Source organism: Schistocerca serialis, chromosome 3 (genome assembly GCF_023864345.2).
Source record: "Schistocerca serialis cubense isolate TAMUIC-IGC-003099 chromosome 3, iqSchSeri2.2, whole genome shotgun sequence".
NCBI lineage: Eukaryota > Metazoa > Arthropoda > Insecta > Orthoptera > Acrididae > Schistocerca > Schistocerca serialis.
Genome location: NC_064640.1, coordinates 310,225,801 through 310,243,622, shown reverse-complemented (window position 1 = coordinate 310,243,622; position 17,822 = coordinate 310,225,801). Strand labels below are relative to the sequence as shown.

The 17,822-nt window shown below is 39.5% G+C and overlaps 1 protein-coding gene and 1 non-coding gene across 3 annotated transcripts in view; one reads left to right on the top strand and one right to left on the bottom strand.

Moving 5' to 3' along the window:
- LOC126470111 (cell cycle checkpoint protein RAD17) overlaps positions 1-14,419 on the bottom strand; it is a 135,425-nt gene extending 121,006 nt beyond the window's left edge. The window contains exon 1 of one of the 2 annotated variants that reach the window (XM_050097715.1): positions 14,321-14,419. The gene's annotated coding sequence lies outside the window, so the exon portion shown is untranslated. Of the gene's footprint in view, positions 1-14,096; positions 14,282-14,320 lie in introns of those variants that run through there. The other variant, XM_050097716.1, reaches the window with a different exon arrangement.
- A 1,518-nt stretch (positions 14,420-15,937) lies between these two features.
- Trnal-caa (transfer RNA leucine (anticodon CAA)) lies at positions 15,938-16,012 on the top strand. The gene has a single exon. It is a non-coding gene; the product is annotated as a tRNA-Leu (tRNA).
- The last annotated feature ends 1,810 nt before the right edge of the window (positions 16,013-17,822 follow it).

Below are 17,822 nucleotides of genomic sequence, written 5' to 3'. Positions count from 1 at the left end.
GTCATGCTGTATAAAAGGAGAGGGACACGAAGAAAGCGGCATCCACTGCTTATGATCTGCTTTCTACATCAACCTGGTTGGCTTGTTTGTACTGCAGCTACTTCATCTTCCCCCAGTGTGCTAGACTCCATACACCAGGGCTGCATGCTGTCAACAATGATGACATTATTCCAAAACTTTATTTGGTGGCTCATGGCAAGGGAGGCCTCAAACGATTGTGCAATATTCAAAACCTCTTCTAACGTAGAGTCCTCAAACTGAAGGGCATGTTGACACACCTTCTTATCTGGGGCTGAACAAGTGATTGTTTATCTGACTACGGTGTCTGCATAAGACTCTACGACTTCACTGTGACGAACTGACACTTACGACTGAGGCCATGGATCTCAGCCTTCCATGCTCGATAGCAGTGCTGCAGCTATTTGTGGCACTGGCAGAATTCAGCATCCACAATGCATACACTTGTAGTGCTAGGAGGGCAGCAAACTACACATATTGTCAAATGAAAGTAATGCAGGTTCTTGCAGAGAAGCCAATTGGCACAATAAGTGTTACATACAAGCATGTACCCACAATAAGAAAAGAGCCTTAGAGACCTCCATATCAACCACCCAGAATGTCACAAAATGTTAGTAAAGCCATTTCTCATAAGCATCAGCCTTCTGCAGTTTCTTCATAGGGGAGCTACAGGTACGGGTGAACAACTGGCAGTTGAGCCTGGGTCAACATAGCCAACAAAGGTTACAACACAGCTGTATGCACCTGCTGTTGTTGCAGAAGTGACTGGAGCAAAGCCTCCAAGGAAGAGCCAAATGGCAGAAAAAACACAGACTCCAAAACACATGAAACTCTGTATCAACATTGCCACTTGTGTTCTACCTAGGAACACAAGGAAACACACGGCCATAAAAGAGATACCATCTATTGGGTCAAAGAATTAAATCAACATGAATACAATGAAAGCGGTTTACATATCTCTAACACACGTAACAATTGAGGACCCAGAGGCCCTTGCAAGCCCTTATACAGCTACATTATCTGCAGCAGGTGTAGCTTGCGTAGTGTTGCATCCGCACAGAAGATTTGATAATGGCAGTCAGTGACCAGACTGTCCCTGGTAACAGCAGTTGATGACCAAGCTGCCCCTGGTAGCCACCTCGGACAATTGGGGCACGTTGCTTGAATGTCAGTGCTCACTACGCTTGCTGTTGTGGCCCAACTTAAGTCCGCTGGAAGTCTGCTGTGGATGGTACATATAGTAACCAATGCATGTCCGTTGTGGGTGGTAGGTGTAGGAACTCACAGGTTATTACTCATTCCACCAGAACTGGTGGAATGCACACAAAAAAATAATTTCACACAATGGTGCTTATGATGTTGATCACATTCTTTTGAGTTCCAGACAAGGACAGGCCACATTTTTTCTACTGGTGTTAGAACAGGTAAATTGGAGTGATGAATACTGTTTATCTTAGCCCAAAGTTTGCTGTTACTCTTAAATTTATCATGTGTCTGATGACTGTCATAAAAAAAATATTCCTTGGTTCATGTTAGTTTTGTCTATGCAGATGTACTGGTGTTGAGCAGTCTCTTTTGTCTGAGAAAATGCTTCTGGATGGGATGTTTGCTCTCAGACTGTTGACCAACACTGAACTGGTGAGTTACTTGCTGCATTGTGCCTCATCTCTCTACTACTATAATGTGGGATAATTAACTGTGTCCTATCAACAACATATTGTTGCCCATAACAGTTGATTCAGACAGTACTTGTTTCCTCCAAATTATAGTACTGATGATTCACCCTTGACTGGGCAGTATCTGAAAGGTCTAGCTGCTGCACAACACAAGTTGCACACTCAAAATCTGGCTGCAAAGAAGTGTGCTCTTATTAGACATATTATCCTGCACTTGATGACAAGCATCAGGTCTGATGATATCACAGTCTCACAACATGCCAAATTACTGCGTTTACTTTGATGATACAAGCATCCTCCGACAGCAGATATTCTTAATAACATTGCACAATAATGTAGACAGAAAGATCAGGGATTCCATCAATGACGAGGACACTTGAGACAGAGTAGGAGCTCGAAGAGGGGAAGGAAATCGGTCCCAAAACATCCCTGCATTTGTCACATGCACTTTAGTGAAATCATGGAAAACTTAAATCTAAATGTCTGAACCGAATCTGAACCCCATCCCTCCCAAATTTCAATGTCTTAACTGCTGCTCCACTTGCTCAGTATTAGTGTAAAATGTGGTCTCATTTTGAAACTGAAGGGATTTTATAAGGATCTTTAAATATCCTTTCAATCCATACAACAGTACCAGGATCCTTATTACATGGAACAGTTAACAAACCAAGAATTATTGCCACTGCCAGTGTCCTACATATACTTTCTCCCATACAAGTCATTCCATTTCATTAAACTTACCCATAAAATAATGATCACCATCTGGTGCTATTTTAAGGCTTTTTAGCTCAAGGACATGAGGACATTATGAATATTACTCTAGAGAATGCAAGGCAGATAGTTATTTTGCTATAGGATGCTTATCAGACAAAATTGTCATGAGAAGACAAAGAAAAAATACTGAGGGAGAACATGCTGAAATTTAGGTGAATGAAGAAAAATAACATTTGAGGCATATGAGTGTAGTACTATATTGAGCCTATGACACTGTAAATACAGAATGTACCAAAAATATTTATCAGTTTCAGAATTCTGAAAATAGGCAACCTATAGGGATGTTTCCAATATTTTTGGCAGTAAGATACACAAGAGTGCTGAAACATGTAAAGGAGTACCTGTCTTGAAAACCCAATAGCCCTCCTGTACTGAAGGATATCTACTGAAACATATAGGGGTTGGACAAAAATATGGAAACACCATGATGTATTTAATCACAAATGGCACATGTGTGAAGTGCTCAATACATTGCATGTGTCAGTCATGGTCAGAAGAGTGTTCTATGTAGCTGTGAGAGCATTATGTCAGCGTCAAGTGAAGTCAAACATGGGCAAACTGTTGGTTTTCGTATGGTGGGTGTTTCCATAATCATTGTAGCCAAAGTGCTTGGTATTTCAAAAGGCACAGTACTGAATATATATACCACATACAGTGAAAGCAGAAAACATCATCCGATACATCACAATGGGGATGAAAGTGTGTTTTGAGCGATCGTGACATATGGTGATTGAAGAGAATGGTGATGAAAACTAAGGGTGTGACAGCTGCAAAAGTCACTGGAAAACTGAATATCACACTCATGAACCCTGTCAGCACCAAACTAACATGAAAGGAGTTCCATAAGCAGGAAACTGCAGAGCGAGCTGCAATTCCAAAACCAGTCATCAATGATGCAAATGGCTGCAAATAGGAAAATGTGGCATGAAAGCCATAAAACCACGACTATGGAGCAATGGAAAAAAGTCATTTCGTCATATGAGTCTTACTCACACTGTTTCCAATTTCTGGCCAAGAGCATCTGTGGCCTTCAGTGATGATTTGGAAAACCATATTGTGTATTCTATGGACCCTATGGTTACTCTGCAAGGTCACTTTACTGACAAGGATTATGCGACCATTTTGGCTGATCAAGTCCATGCCATGGTACAATGTTCACCAAACCTGACGCTGTGTTTCAAGATGACAGCATTTTCCAGGACTGGTTTTGCAAGCATGAGGATGAACTATCATCTCCCCTCACCACAACAGTCACCGGATCTGAATATTATTAAACCTTTGCAGTCTACTTTGGAAAAAAAAGTGTGCAACCACTGACCATCTCCATCATCATTACCTGAAGTTGCCACTACTTTGGAGAAATGATGGTATAAGAGTGCCTCGAAAACCACACAGGACCTGTATTTATGCATTCTGAGGAGACTGGAAATTGTTTTGAATGCTAAGAGGTTTCCTGCACCTTATTACGAATGGTAATATGTTATGTTTTTGGTACTTCCATATTTTTGTACATCCACTGTATATCTCCTGACAGTGTTAGTAGTCTCGTACAATATAATAATGTTGTAAATGACATGGCTGATTTGGGAGGCCATTCGGTCATAATTCAAATAAGACGCCTATCAAAAATAGGCAATTCACATGGTGTAAATTAGGTAATTTTAAAGGAACGAAGATTATGGTCATTAGGCATGAAGCACAGGTTGGAATGGGGGAAAGAGTCATGTTTGTATGTTACGAGGTGCATTCAAGTTCTAAGGCCTCCGATTTTTTTTCTGATTAACTACGCACCCGAAATCGATGAAACTGGCGTTACTTCTCGACGTAATCGCCCTGCAGACGTACACATTTTTCACAACGCTGACACCATGATTCCATGGCAGCGGCGAAGGCTTCTTTAGGAGTCTGTTTTGACCACTGGAAAATCGCTGAGGCAATAGCAGCACAGCTGGTGACTGTGGGGCCACGGAGAGTGTCTTTCATTGTTGGAAAAAGCCAAAAGTCACTAGGAGCCGGGTCAGGTGAGTAGGGATCATGAGGAATCACTTCAAAGTTGTTATCACGAAGAAACTGTTGTGTAACGTTAGCTCGATGTGCGGGTGCGTTGTCTTGGTGAAACAGCACACGCGCAGCCCTTCCCGGATGTTTTTGTTGCAGTGCAGGAAGGAAATTGTTCTTCAAAACATTTTCGTAGGATGCACCTGTTACCGTAGTGCCCTTTGGAACGCAATGGGTAAGGATTACACCCTCGCTGTCCCAGAACATGGACACCATCATTTTTTCAGCACTGGCGGTTACCCGAAATTTTTTTGGTGACGGTGAATCTGTGTGCTTCCATTGAGCTGACTGGCGCTTTGTTTCTGGATTGAAAAATGGCATCCACGTCTCATCCATTGTCACAACCGACGAAAAGAAAGTCCCATTCATGCTGTCGTTGCACGTCAACATTGCTTGGCAACATGCCACACGGGCAGCCATGTGGTCGTCTGTCAGCATTTGTGGCACCCACCTGGATGACACTTTTCACATTTTCAGGTCGTCATGCAGGATTGTGTGCACAGAACCCACAGAAATGCCAACTCTGGAGGCGATCTGTTCAACGGTCATTCGGTGATCCCCCAGAACAATTCTCTCTACTTTCTCGATCATGTCGTCAGACCGGCTTGTGCGAGCCCGAGGTTGTTTCGGTTTGTTGTCACACGATGTTCTGCCTTCATTAAACTGTCGCACCCATGAACGCACTTTCGAAACATCCATAACTCCATCACCACATGTCTCCTTCAACTGTCGATGAATTTCAATTGGTTTCACACCACGCAAATTCAGAAAACGAATGATTGCACGCTGTTCAAGTAAGGAAAACGTCGCCATTGTAAGTATTTAAAACAGTTCTCATTCTCGCCGCTGGCGGTAAAATTCCATCTGCCATACGGTGCTGCCATCTCTGGGACGTATTGACAATGAATGCGGCCTCATTTTAAAACAATGCGCATGTTTCTATCTCTTTCCAGTCTGGAGAAAAAAAAAAATCGGAGGCCTTAGAACTTGAATGCACCTCGTACTTTCTGTCCTTTCCTGTGTACAGACACTTGACCATTAAATCTGCCTACAACATCTTACTTCTTCTTCGTCCCAGCCACAGGTAAACATTGTTTCACCACTCAAGACAAGCCATTTCTGTCTGATATCATCAACAGAGTATTCCTAAAATAAAAACTCTTGAGCTGAGTTAGTGTGTTCCAGTTCTTATTTATTTGCTTCTCTACCAATCAATGTGCCCGCTATATAGTGAGGTTCTTCAATAATAACATTGCTTGCATTTGACCGAAGGTTTTCCAGTATTGTAAAAAAAACATAAATAGCTGACATTCTGTTTATATTCACACACGTATCTAAGGAAGCCAACATATTGCAACATGTTTCAACAAAACAATACTTAGTTACACTACACAAATTAAGTAACAGTTTCAACTATTTCTGAAGAGAGTGAAGCATTTCACAGACAAAATTAAATTTCTATTAAAAAGGGCTGTGCAGTAGATTAACAAAATGGAAACAATGGACTTTCTTGGGTCCTTTCCCCACAGCCAATTAAAATGTTGGAAGTACGTGAAAAATAAACTAATTTATGTACTGCAGTAAGTAGCTTGTCAGCACCCACATTTGAAAACTCAAAAATAAATGTGATTAAAATGGCCAAAAGTCATTGTTAAGTCTTTATTAAAATTATCCTGTGCTCAGTTTCTCATTAGAGCATACAAATTATTGTTGTGTGTGTGTGTGTGTGTGTGTGAGAGAGAGAGAGAGAGAGAGAGAGAGAGAGAGAGAGAGAGAGAGAGAGAGAGAGAGAGAGAGAGAGAGACTGACTATACAAAATCAATTAAAATGTGATGTACTTAAATAATAAATGACAGCCAAATAAAAATGAGACAGATGGAAAAAAAGTAAGTAAACTGTTCATTATTTCAAAAGTAGTCCCCATAACTGTTAATGTATTTATCCAAATGTGAGACAAGGCTATCAATGCCTTCCTAGAAAAGTGTTTGTATTTGCCTTTAGAACCATGGTTGTATTGAGGCGTGCATGTCATTGTGAGAAGTAAATTGATGATCACAAACGCCTTTCCTCAGGGCTACAAAAATAGGGAAGTTGAAAGCAGAGAGATTGGGACTGTATGGAGGATGTTGTCAAGTTTGTTTCATTCTATTAACAACATGGTGTTGAGTTCTACCTGTTATAAAGTCCTAAACCTGATCAAAAATCTTGTCTAATATGGAAGTCTTATTTTATTCACCAAAAGGCAGAGCAAAACTATACTGAATACTTCCCAGAAGTCAAGAAACATGACAACGACCTACATACCATTATAAACTGCCTTCTGAATCTCATGTACAAACCAAGTAAGCAGAGCTTCACATGATCATTTGAAGAATCCATATTGATTCAAACAATGATATTCAATTTACAAAAAGTCGTATAAAACACGTTGCATAATTCTATAAAAGACTGATATCAAGGATACGGGCCTGTAGTTATGTGCACCTGCCTGACTATCCTTCTAGAAAATGATAATTACCTACAAATTTTTCCAATCACTTGGAACACTTCATTATTCCAGTGATCTATTGTCAACTACTGCTAACAGGGACTGAGAGTGTTATTTTGCACACACAGAAAATTTTAGAAATACATCATCAGGCCCAATTGCCTTTCATCTGTTGACCAATTTTGGTTGAGTTTCAGTTTCACCATCACTTAGCTCAATATCTGCCATTTCAGATATTATATTAAACAAGTACGTGCCACTCTTCTTTCTAAAACAATTTTATTATTTTACAAAAGCTTATACCTGTCTACTTCTCAGCATTGTTGTTTCCACTAACATTAAACACTAAGGAAAGGGAGTTGTTGAAATTGACAGATTATAAATCGGGAAGAAGGCTGCATCAAAAGAGGTTCTCACAAACACTTTTTCCAGGCAGTACCTCACTGAACAGAACAGAAACTGTAGTATACAGCATTGTCAAAGAGCATATTTTTCCAGACACAACTACTATTTCAGACTTTTTAAATCAATAAGGCCTCTCATATTTCAAATACCTAAATGTGAATTACAAATTAATTTTTAAAGACACAGCCACAGGTTCTCACACTAACATCAAAACATGTGCTCGAGCAGCCATTACAAATCACTACATGAAACTAGGCAGTGGAAGATACTGTTTGACAGCTATTCATCTGTAAGTGTATGGAGAAAACAGCACCAGAATGGAAAAGATTTATTGATGTACTTTTTGACCATTCTTACTGGTTTTGAGGAATTGATATATATCCCATTGGAATGTCAATCTGTTATAGAATACATTAAGTATCAAAGACAGTAACTGGCCTACAACACATTGACCTGCTCCCTAGCTTTGATTTTGCCTTCTGCAGCAAACTTGACTACCCCAGAATATAATATTGCTACTACAAACACGTTAAATGTACTGAGTGATAATCTTCTGATAGACTGTGTATCCTCACACACAAAAACTGATGCAATGCAACAGAACACAATCTGACACTGAAATGTGTATGTTACAGTGCCTAGATTTTCTACATGCAGAAAATGCAGCAATTTGGCTTCCAAATTTAATACCCCCACCACAGCAACAGGGATGTCACCAGAAGAGTAGTGGCATGGGAGAGTCGACAGGAGGATGCCAAGTGCTGACTAATGCAAGGGAGCTCTTGATTGCTTATCTTCTGTCTATGACCTATGTTCAGTCTCTGCTGAAAAAGCAGGTGGTGTTATGCTCAATAAACCATGTTTACAGGTGAGGTGGTCAGTGGGGGGCAGGGAACAGCAACAGGACACTCCCTCCTCCCCCCCCCCTCCTCCCTCTCTCTGTAACAATTTATCCCCAGTGATGTGTGATTCAAGTACCCCATTTTAGCTGCAGAACATACAAAAAAAGCTCCTTAGTGGAGTGTTCACCTGACTTTTGACATTTAATCAGAAACCAAGGAGTATCATAACTATGAACTACAACCCTTGGTTCATTTATGTCCCTTGTTACATGTTATGAAATGTAATTTGTAATGTATTTGTTCTGAGTATGTTAAGTTTTTCTTTACATCAAGTAACAGACTATTTACGACTGTATACTGTAACTTGAGCACTGTGGTTCTGTAAGTAAACCACTGTTATTCTATGTGCAGTAAGTTGATCAAAACACTATGTAACATTGCAATCCACCTCCCTCCTCGACCCCTGCCCCTTTTTCCAAAAGAATGAAATTAACTGTTTGGCCAATTACCTCCAACATAATTCATACTCTAATCAACATTAAATCTTCACTCTTCAATGTTGGCAGTCACAGCAACAGCAAAAATAGCTCTGTAGATGTGTTGAATGCATTCAAATAACCAATTTAAGTTGAGATCAGGTGCAGCATAAGACATGGAAGTGTCTCCCGACTGCTCACAAGTCAGCAACACATCAGTTTTGAGTTGTTAGTGGGATGACAGTTTCATAAAACCAGTAAGAGGCAAGGAAAGAAGCCACACATTCCTAGTGATGAAATTGAAAGCATTCTCTAAGTTCACTTGAAAATTTGACATTGTTTTAATATTTACTTTGAATAAAGGTTATGGTGACAGTGTGATATGTAGTATCGTACAAAGTCTAGGTTAGGTTGTAAACTGACAATCTGGTTGCAAGTTGGTGAAGCCAGGATATTCCTTTGTCTCTTTCTATGGAACACTGTTTGTTCATTGTTCTCGTATCACCTGCATAGAATCAACAGTTGACACACCTTCTTTCATTCTCAGCATACTTCATGGCGATCACGTACAACATTGCTGCACAAAACATGTAAGTACAGCACTGGCCCCAATCTAGACTACTACCCATTAATCTGTACGAGGGACAAACATTCGAATAATAGATGCCCATTGATTTTATAGTAAAAAGAAAATGCTACAGAGGTTCACTAATATTTTTTATAAATCCCAGCAGCAGTGAATCAGAATGAGTACAAAACAATCTGCAATCAGAATGTAAAATTACATTTAGTAAATGTAGGAGCTGCTGCCAAGCCAGGACTGCCTCAAATCTACTAAGTACAGAAGTCTCATCATCAACACCCACTCTTCTATTAACTGTACACGTTAGGAGCTCCCACCTCCTTTGCAAAATTGCACCCATTTCCACAGCTCCTCTGGTACCAGTCTGCCTTAATCCCTGTTCATCGCCTGTTGCCTTTTCCCTGTTCTCATCACACACTGTACTCTTCTACCTACACTCCAAGCTCACACTCACATTTCTGCTCTTCTTCTGCATTCCAGCATCCTCCTTGAAACATATCCCTACCTCTTACTTGTTTCTTCTACCCTGTGTCCTCCCCTCCTAGTGCTCTATCCCCTTCTTCCCTCTTGATGCAGTTATTTGTTTAAATCCAGCAGAATCTTCCATAACCCTCTTCCCACTTTGTACCCCATCCATTTCCTCATTTCCCATGAATCCCATGCCTCCTGAATACAATTTCAATGAGTTTACCATAGTATTATGTAGACTGCAGGAATAGACACATTCCACTTAAAACACAGCACTTTAAGTTATGCATCGCCTACAGATGTACTTTTTTGTTAAACCTTAAGGCTACATACTTCAACCAGAACATTGCTTTGCCTGAAACATAAAATGGGACACATTTCTGGTGAAAAGTACAGTTTACAATTAACATGGACTTTTAATAATATGTGTCAGTTTCTAGTAAAGTGGTCCCATTATTCCAGCTCTGGAACATTAAAATGATAAAAGGCAGCAATTCTGAAATGGAAAAGTAGAATCCTAAACCATCCAATTGTTTAAATTAAAATCTATATAAAATTAATTGCAAGATTTGTTAGAACAGAAAACAATCTGTAAAACAAAAGTATACAACATCGGACACTAAAGTCCAAATGCGAGTTTACGGAAAAGTGTTGGTGGCTGTAGCAACAAAATAAATATTTAGTAATATGCACAATGGACAAAAAATTAGTCGATTCCAGAAGACTTTACAACATTACCATGTAACCCCACCCCTAGCCTTGCCAATGGCCTAAGTCCAGTGAAAATAGAGCCCACAAGTTTCTTCCGGTATGCCATACTTGATGGATCCCACAGAGCTATCAAACTGTGGTGATGCTGACTACTACGTTTCACCCCACAGGTCCAAACAGTCTCATACATTTTCTATGGCATTAAATCAAATGATTTAATGAGCCAGTGTTAGTCAGACCAGAAATGTACATGTGCAGCCCTGTGACCACAGTTGTGAACTAAGATGACAAAAGTGTCCACAGCATACTGATCATGAAAATGTAGAAGAAAGGACAACACTAAGTCACAAAGAACGTTGAAATAAATATCCGGGTTGTTGGGTATGGTAATGTGAATGAGTGAGCCCAAATCATTGTACAAAGAACACCCCAAAACATCACAGAAATCACCTCCAGCTTAAAATACACTCTCCACATGCTGCAGGTTAAAAGACCTAATTGGGCTGCCTGTGCACTAAAAGCCTTGTATTGTTTGTAAACAGAGAAAATCACGGACCGTCAGATACACTACGTCTCTCCATTTATCCCCTGTCCAGTTTCTGTGTTGTTTAGTATATTAAAGGCGTGCAGCTTCAGGTCAACGGAAGCGTCCGATTCCACCCGTCTGCTTTGACATGTGACATAAGGGTGTTGTGTATTACGTCATTATGGCGCGGAGTTTGCGTTGGTTGTGTTTGTAGATGTCGTCTTGTGTCTGTTGGTGATAGTAATTGTTTTTTTGGGACTGTTTGTTGTAATGTTCTGTGTATTTATTGTGTATTGAATGTCTTTTAATTTGCGTAGGACTGTTTGACTTTTGAATTTTTGAGGTGTTGTGGTTTTGTTTTTCATAGTTGTAGGTGTTGGTTTTTTCGTATCAATAGTTGTGGTTGACCTGTAAAGGTCAAGGAAAATGACCGATTCCAATTTTCGTAGTTTTATATGTAGGTATTGGTGTTTTGGTATCCTCAGCAGTGGTCAAGGGAAATGTCTGATTGCAATTTCCGTAATTTTTGCTGTAGGCGTTGGTGTTTTGGCATCGTCAGCTGCGGTTGACCTATATAGGTCAAGGGAAGTGTCAGATTCCTATAGATTTTGTGATTATTTTTTTGTTTGTCTTTTTGTGTGTTTTGTTTTACTGTTATATTTAGCTTGTCTCCTCCCAAAAAAACCCAATTTCCCACAGTTGTCCCAGTAGTTTGAATGTATTTTAGGAGGAAGATGTTATTGTCTTATTTATACGTATTTTTGTGTTTGTTGCCGTGTGTATGTAGTGACATCATAGGCACCATATTGGAGACGCTTAGAATAGCCATTTCCACCATACTGATGATATCATGCATCAAAGCAGACGAGTGGAATCGGACACCTCCGTAATCCCGCAGCTTCATATGCTGCTGTGAGTAACAACCTTTTGCTAGGCACCCAAATGAAAAATGTCCATTGCAAGCAATTCCCTTAGTAATGTCTGCTCGGATACTGGTAGAAATCAACCTGCATTCACTGATAGCAGCAATTCGTGTTGGATTTGAAATCAATCATCATTTGCAAGGTGTGATACTTGTCTCCATTCCATGACAGTTAGGCACCTTTAAAAAAAGTGTCCTTACGCAGTGTTACGTGCTTTCATGTGGTGCACCATTCCTTCAAGACACGTTGGACAGTCCATATAGATACATCAGTAAGTATGGCAACTTCATTTAAGGTGTGGTCATGGCAATGTCCAAACACTGGCTCTCTTGTGTCATTCTATCAGTACTCCACATCGACCAGTCTTGCTGTGCCGATTCTATAGTAGTAACTGGCACCTACACATCCCTTCAACACCATGTGACTTAGATAATCGCTGGCCGGTGTGGCCGTGCGGTTCTAAGCGCTTCAGTTTGGAACCGCGTGACCATTACGGTCGCAGATTCGAATCCTGCCTCGGGCATGGATGTGTGTGATGTCCTTAGGTTAGTTAGGTTTAAGTAGTTCTAAGTTCTAGGGGACTGATGACCTCAGAAGTTAAGTCCCACAGTGCTCAGAGCCATTTGAACCATTTTGAACTTACATAATCAGTGTTGGGCCACATGACATCCTGGTACCAGTTCTACATCATCCTGAGTATTTACCTATTTTATAAATTACAATGAAATTATAAGGATTAAACAACATTTGTCCAACAAAATGAGCATACACATTGGCAAATGTACTGTATTTAAGCAGACTGATAAGCAAATTACTAACAAAGTTTCAAGAATAGAGTTGTGACAGCAATTATCAGACTTCAAAATGGTTTACTCGAACTTAAGCAACTGCTAAGTCAGGTAGTTTTATACTGCCATAATTAACTGTTCCTCAACTATAAGATTCTACAGTGAAGTCTCGGATTTGTTCCTTTTCATAGGGATTTAAAACATGTTACCCTACTTTAAATCCCATATCTCTGCAAAAAGCCAAATCAAATATAAAAGATGGGAGGACAAAGTGTTCCATCATCAAGCAGTGGAGGAAATCTGCAATGTGCAAACTGAACTATTATGGAAGAAAAAATAAAAAAACCACTAAATGGGTACTATTCATAACAATTTTTGAAACCAATAGAAATTAACAGAAAAAGAATTTTTATACAGCATAATTTATGACTGATCTGCAGTCTAACTTAAACTCTCAGAAAACAATGCCTGCAATGAACAAATGTTTCCAATTGACAATATGACGAGGTTATCACATTCACAGCATTCCATCCTAGCTGTAGTCAAAGTAAGTTATAAATAGGAGAAATAAATGAAAGATTCTGATTCACATGAATAACATCTGGAAGCTCCAGGTGTCAGCATAAATTACACTGATATTCAATTTCACATGTAAACTCCAAAATATACTGTAGCAGTGAAAAATTCAACACATTCACTAGAGGAATGATCCGCAGTGAGTTAAACAAAATGAATGTAATTACTTGACAAAATTGTATACCTAAAATATGTTGATGGAGCCCTACTGTTTTTAAAGGCATTCGCAGTAGATGAAATAGAATGACCTTAAAAATTTGTGAGAAAGTGTTCTTAAGTAAAGCAAAATAATTCTGCACATAAAGTGAATAAGGCTGCCAAAAATTTTATTGTGGTGCAAAGACTGAGCTATGGAATACAGACTGTTAGCACTGTTATCTACGACTAATATCTTGATGTGCTGGCTAGATAGTTAGTGTGAAAGGGCTTCAAGTTTTTTTTTTTTTTTTTTTTTTTTTTTTTTTTTTTTTTTTTTTTTTTTTTTTAAATGAGAGAAAGAAGATGAGAGCCTTGCACACAACAAACTAGCATGGAAAGCTGCATCAAACAATCTTCGAACTATCTTCTGAGTTGATTCGGTCTGTGCATCGTAAGGTACAGGATACACAAAATTATATCATTATTTCCATACAAGGCGGTACTGAGGTTAAAAGGACGACAAAAGAAAAACAGGGCCACACACGTCAGATGACAGACGAAATGATATTCAAATAAGGTGTAAAAACAAATAAATGCAAAATATTTTGAGTAGATATTAAGTTACTACGCGACACTTCTACCTCACCAAAAGGACAACAATGAGGATTCACACAACAGCTTCTGAGCCACGAATGAAAAGCGTATATATCTTCTTCCCGTAATAGCAGACAGTCTCCTACATATACAGAAACTAATACAATTGACGCAAATAAATTGTATACATCGTCAAACATCAACGTCAAAAGACTTCGAAACACTACTAAACGAAATCTTACTTAACTACGAACGACACCTATTGCTGTTACGTACTTTTTTTCACATTCTTTCCAAGATATTCAAACATCGCGCACACTACTTCTAACAACAAACATCCTTGATAACCAAAGTATTCTAACATACAGGACAACAACAGTCATCGCTACCTAGAAATCGCTACTCTTTGTCATATCAACGTGTGTACGTAGATAGCAACACAGAACAACAATAAGAAGGATACCCATAGAGCATTATACTCTGATTAGAAATGAAATATTTTTCTTTGCTGTTTCTACTGTTCTATTAATTGGTTTCTAATGTTATTTTTATTTTAACATTGGTACAAGAAAGACACATAGTCCTTATAGAGGTGCAATGTGGAGCAATTACAGATGGTGTTCTGAGACACATATGTAATGCATCACCAACGCAAGGTTAAAAATGCCATTGTCAGGCCTCTCTACAAAAAGGAGGACACCACAGATGTCAATAATTAGCGGCCAGTATCCTTGCTTACAGCACTTTCAAAAATCTTCGAGAAAGTAACGTACTCAAGAGTGGTTAGCCATCTCAAGAGTAATGGGATACTTAGTAAATCACAGTCCGGATTTCAAAAATGCTGTTACACTGAGACAGTGATATGCAATTTCACTGTCCAAATAATAGAGTCTTTAAATAGTAAAATGTCACCAATAGGAATTTTCTGTGACTTATCCAAAACATTTGATTGTGTGAACCATGGCATTAAGTTAAGTAAATTGTAATTCTATGATATAAATGGAATAGCATATGAGTGGTTTAAGCTATACCTACAGAACAAGAAGTAAAAAGCTTCCTTATATGGGTCAAGTGATTTAAATAAGTTTACCACTTCATCTAACTGGGGTGAAATTACATTAGGTGTTCCACAGGGTCAATCATGGGTCCCCTTCTGTTCTTGATATATGTGTACGACCTCCCGTCCTATCTGAGACAGGAAGCTGAACTGACACTGCTTGCTGAAGATAGAAGGGTAATTATTAATCCAGTAAAAGAAACTCCAAGTGAAAATGATACAAATAAGGTCTTTCGAAAAGTCAATAATAGGTTTTCTGAAAATGGGCTTGCTCTAAACTTTGAAAAAACACAGTACATCTAATTCCTTCAATAAATATAGCACATCACCAGAAGTCAGTACACAGGGGACAGCATACTAACTTCTTGGGAGCAGCTTTTTCAACTCTTTCTGAAAGAAACCTGAAGTTGTTCTTTCTTTCTCCAGGTAATGTACTGAAGATTATTTTAGATCGATACAACACACCTTTCAGATATAGGTCCTTACTAAGTTATGTACTTCTCTATGAAAATCATTCCCACTTCCACTCTGATATAATCATGAACTTGGGTATGTAATGCTGAAAATGCCCTGTGCACTTTCAGATGAGTCATAAATTCGTATATACGTGGTGAACCACATAATAAGTAACATACATTTTATTTTATGAACAGTTTAAGATACTGAATCCTCATTCTGGCAACACCCTCCAGGCTGTGGCTAAGCCATGTCTCCACAATATCCTTTCTTTCAGGAGTGCTAGTTCTGTAAGGTTCCCAGGAGAGCTTCTGTAAAGTTTGGAAGGTAGGAGACGAGGTACTGGCCGAAGTAAAGCTGTGACGACGGGGCGTGAGTCATGCTTGGGTAGCTCAGTTGGTAGAGCACTTGCCCGCAAAAGGCAAAGGTCCCGAGTTCGAGTCTCGGTCCGGCACACAGTTTTAATCTGCCAGGAAGTTTCAGTTTAAGATACTGACACGAAGTTTTAGGCATACAGGAGCATATAGTTTTGTTGCTTGTTGAACCCTCTTCACCCCGATATCAAGTGAGATATTGAAGAAGATTCGTTTTTTAATGGATCAATATACTTTTAATGGCATTTGAAAGCTTTGGAAAGAATGAGCGCATCAACATACCTCTCGTTAATGGAGGCATTGCAAATTTTCGGAAAAACAGCTGAGATATGTGCTACAATTGAAAGGCAAAGTGACCGGAATCGGCTATTGCAGTGGATGTCTCATACCAGGTTCCGTTATTCTATCAAGCCCTTCAGCTATTTACTTGTTTCCTCAAAATTTGTTCATTAAAACATGAGTACATACATACATTTGAAACAGTTTTTCCAACTGTATATACACAGTAGAGCATTGCATCTGCATGATGAAACAGCGTGAGTAGCACTCACTGCCCATCACTTTGCTTTGCATATGAACACAGAAGCACATGGCCAGCTGTTTCTACACTAGGTACCATACACTTTAACTCTGTATCACGTGGCCCCCATTCACCAAGTGCTTAGCAATTATTAGGAAACATGGGCTCTACACATCTCCATCGCAACATGGTGCTACTACTGGGCCTGGCAAGCGTTAGAATGCATTTATGATTATAATTTCTTTTACCTGTTAATTTCCCCCCCCCATGAACCATGGACCTTGCCATTGGTGGGGAGGCTTGCGTGCCTCAGCGATACAGATGGCCGTACCGTAGGTACAACCACAATGGAGGGGTATCTGTTGAGAGGCCAGACAAACGTGTGGTTCCTGAAGAGGGGCAGCAGCCTTTTCAGTAGTTGCAGTCTGGATGATTGACTGATCTGGCCTTGTAACAATAACCAAAACGGCCTTGCTGTGCTGGTACTGCGAACGGCTGAAAGCAAGGGGAAACTACAGCCGTAATTTTTCCCGAGGGCATGCAGCTTTACTGTACGGTTAAATGATGATGGCGTCCTCTTGGGTAAAATATTCTGGAGGTAAAATAGTCCTCCATTTGGATCTCCGGGTGGGGACTACTCAAGAGGACGTTGTTATCAGGAGAAAGAAAACTGCCGTTCTACAGATCGGAGCGTGGAATGTCAGATCCCTTAATCAGGCAGGTAGGTTAGAAAATTTAAAAAGGGAAATGGATAGGTTAAAGTTAGATATAGTGGGAATCAGTGAAGTTCGGTGGCAGGCGAAACAAGACTTTTGGTCAGGTGAATACAGGGTTATAAATACAAAATCAAATAGAGGTAATGCAGGAGTAGGTTTAATAATGAATAAAAAAATAGGCGTGCTGGTAAGCTACTACAAACAGCATAGTGAACGCATTATTGTGGCCAAGATAGACACGAAGCCCACGCCTACTACAGTATTACAAGTTTATATGCCAACTAGCTCTGCAGATGACGAAGAAATTGATCAAATGTATGATGAGATAAAAGAAATTATTCAGGTAGAGAAGGGAGACGAAAATTTAATAGTCATGGGTGACTGGAATTCGAGTGTAGGAAAAGGGAGAGAAGGAAACATAGTAGGTGAATATGGATTGGGGGGAAGAAATGAAAGAGGAAGCCGTCTGGTAGAATTTTGCACAGAGCATAACTTAATCATAGCTATCACTTGGTTGAAGAATCATAAAAGAAGGTTGTATACATGGTAGAATCCCGGAGATACTAAAAGGTATCAGACAGATTATATAATGGTAAGACAGAGATTTAGGAACCGGGTTTTAAATTTAAGACATTTCCAGGGGCAGATGTGGACT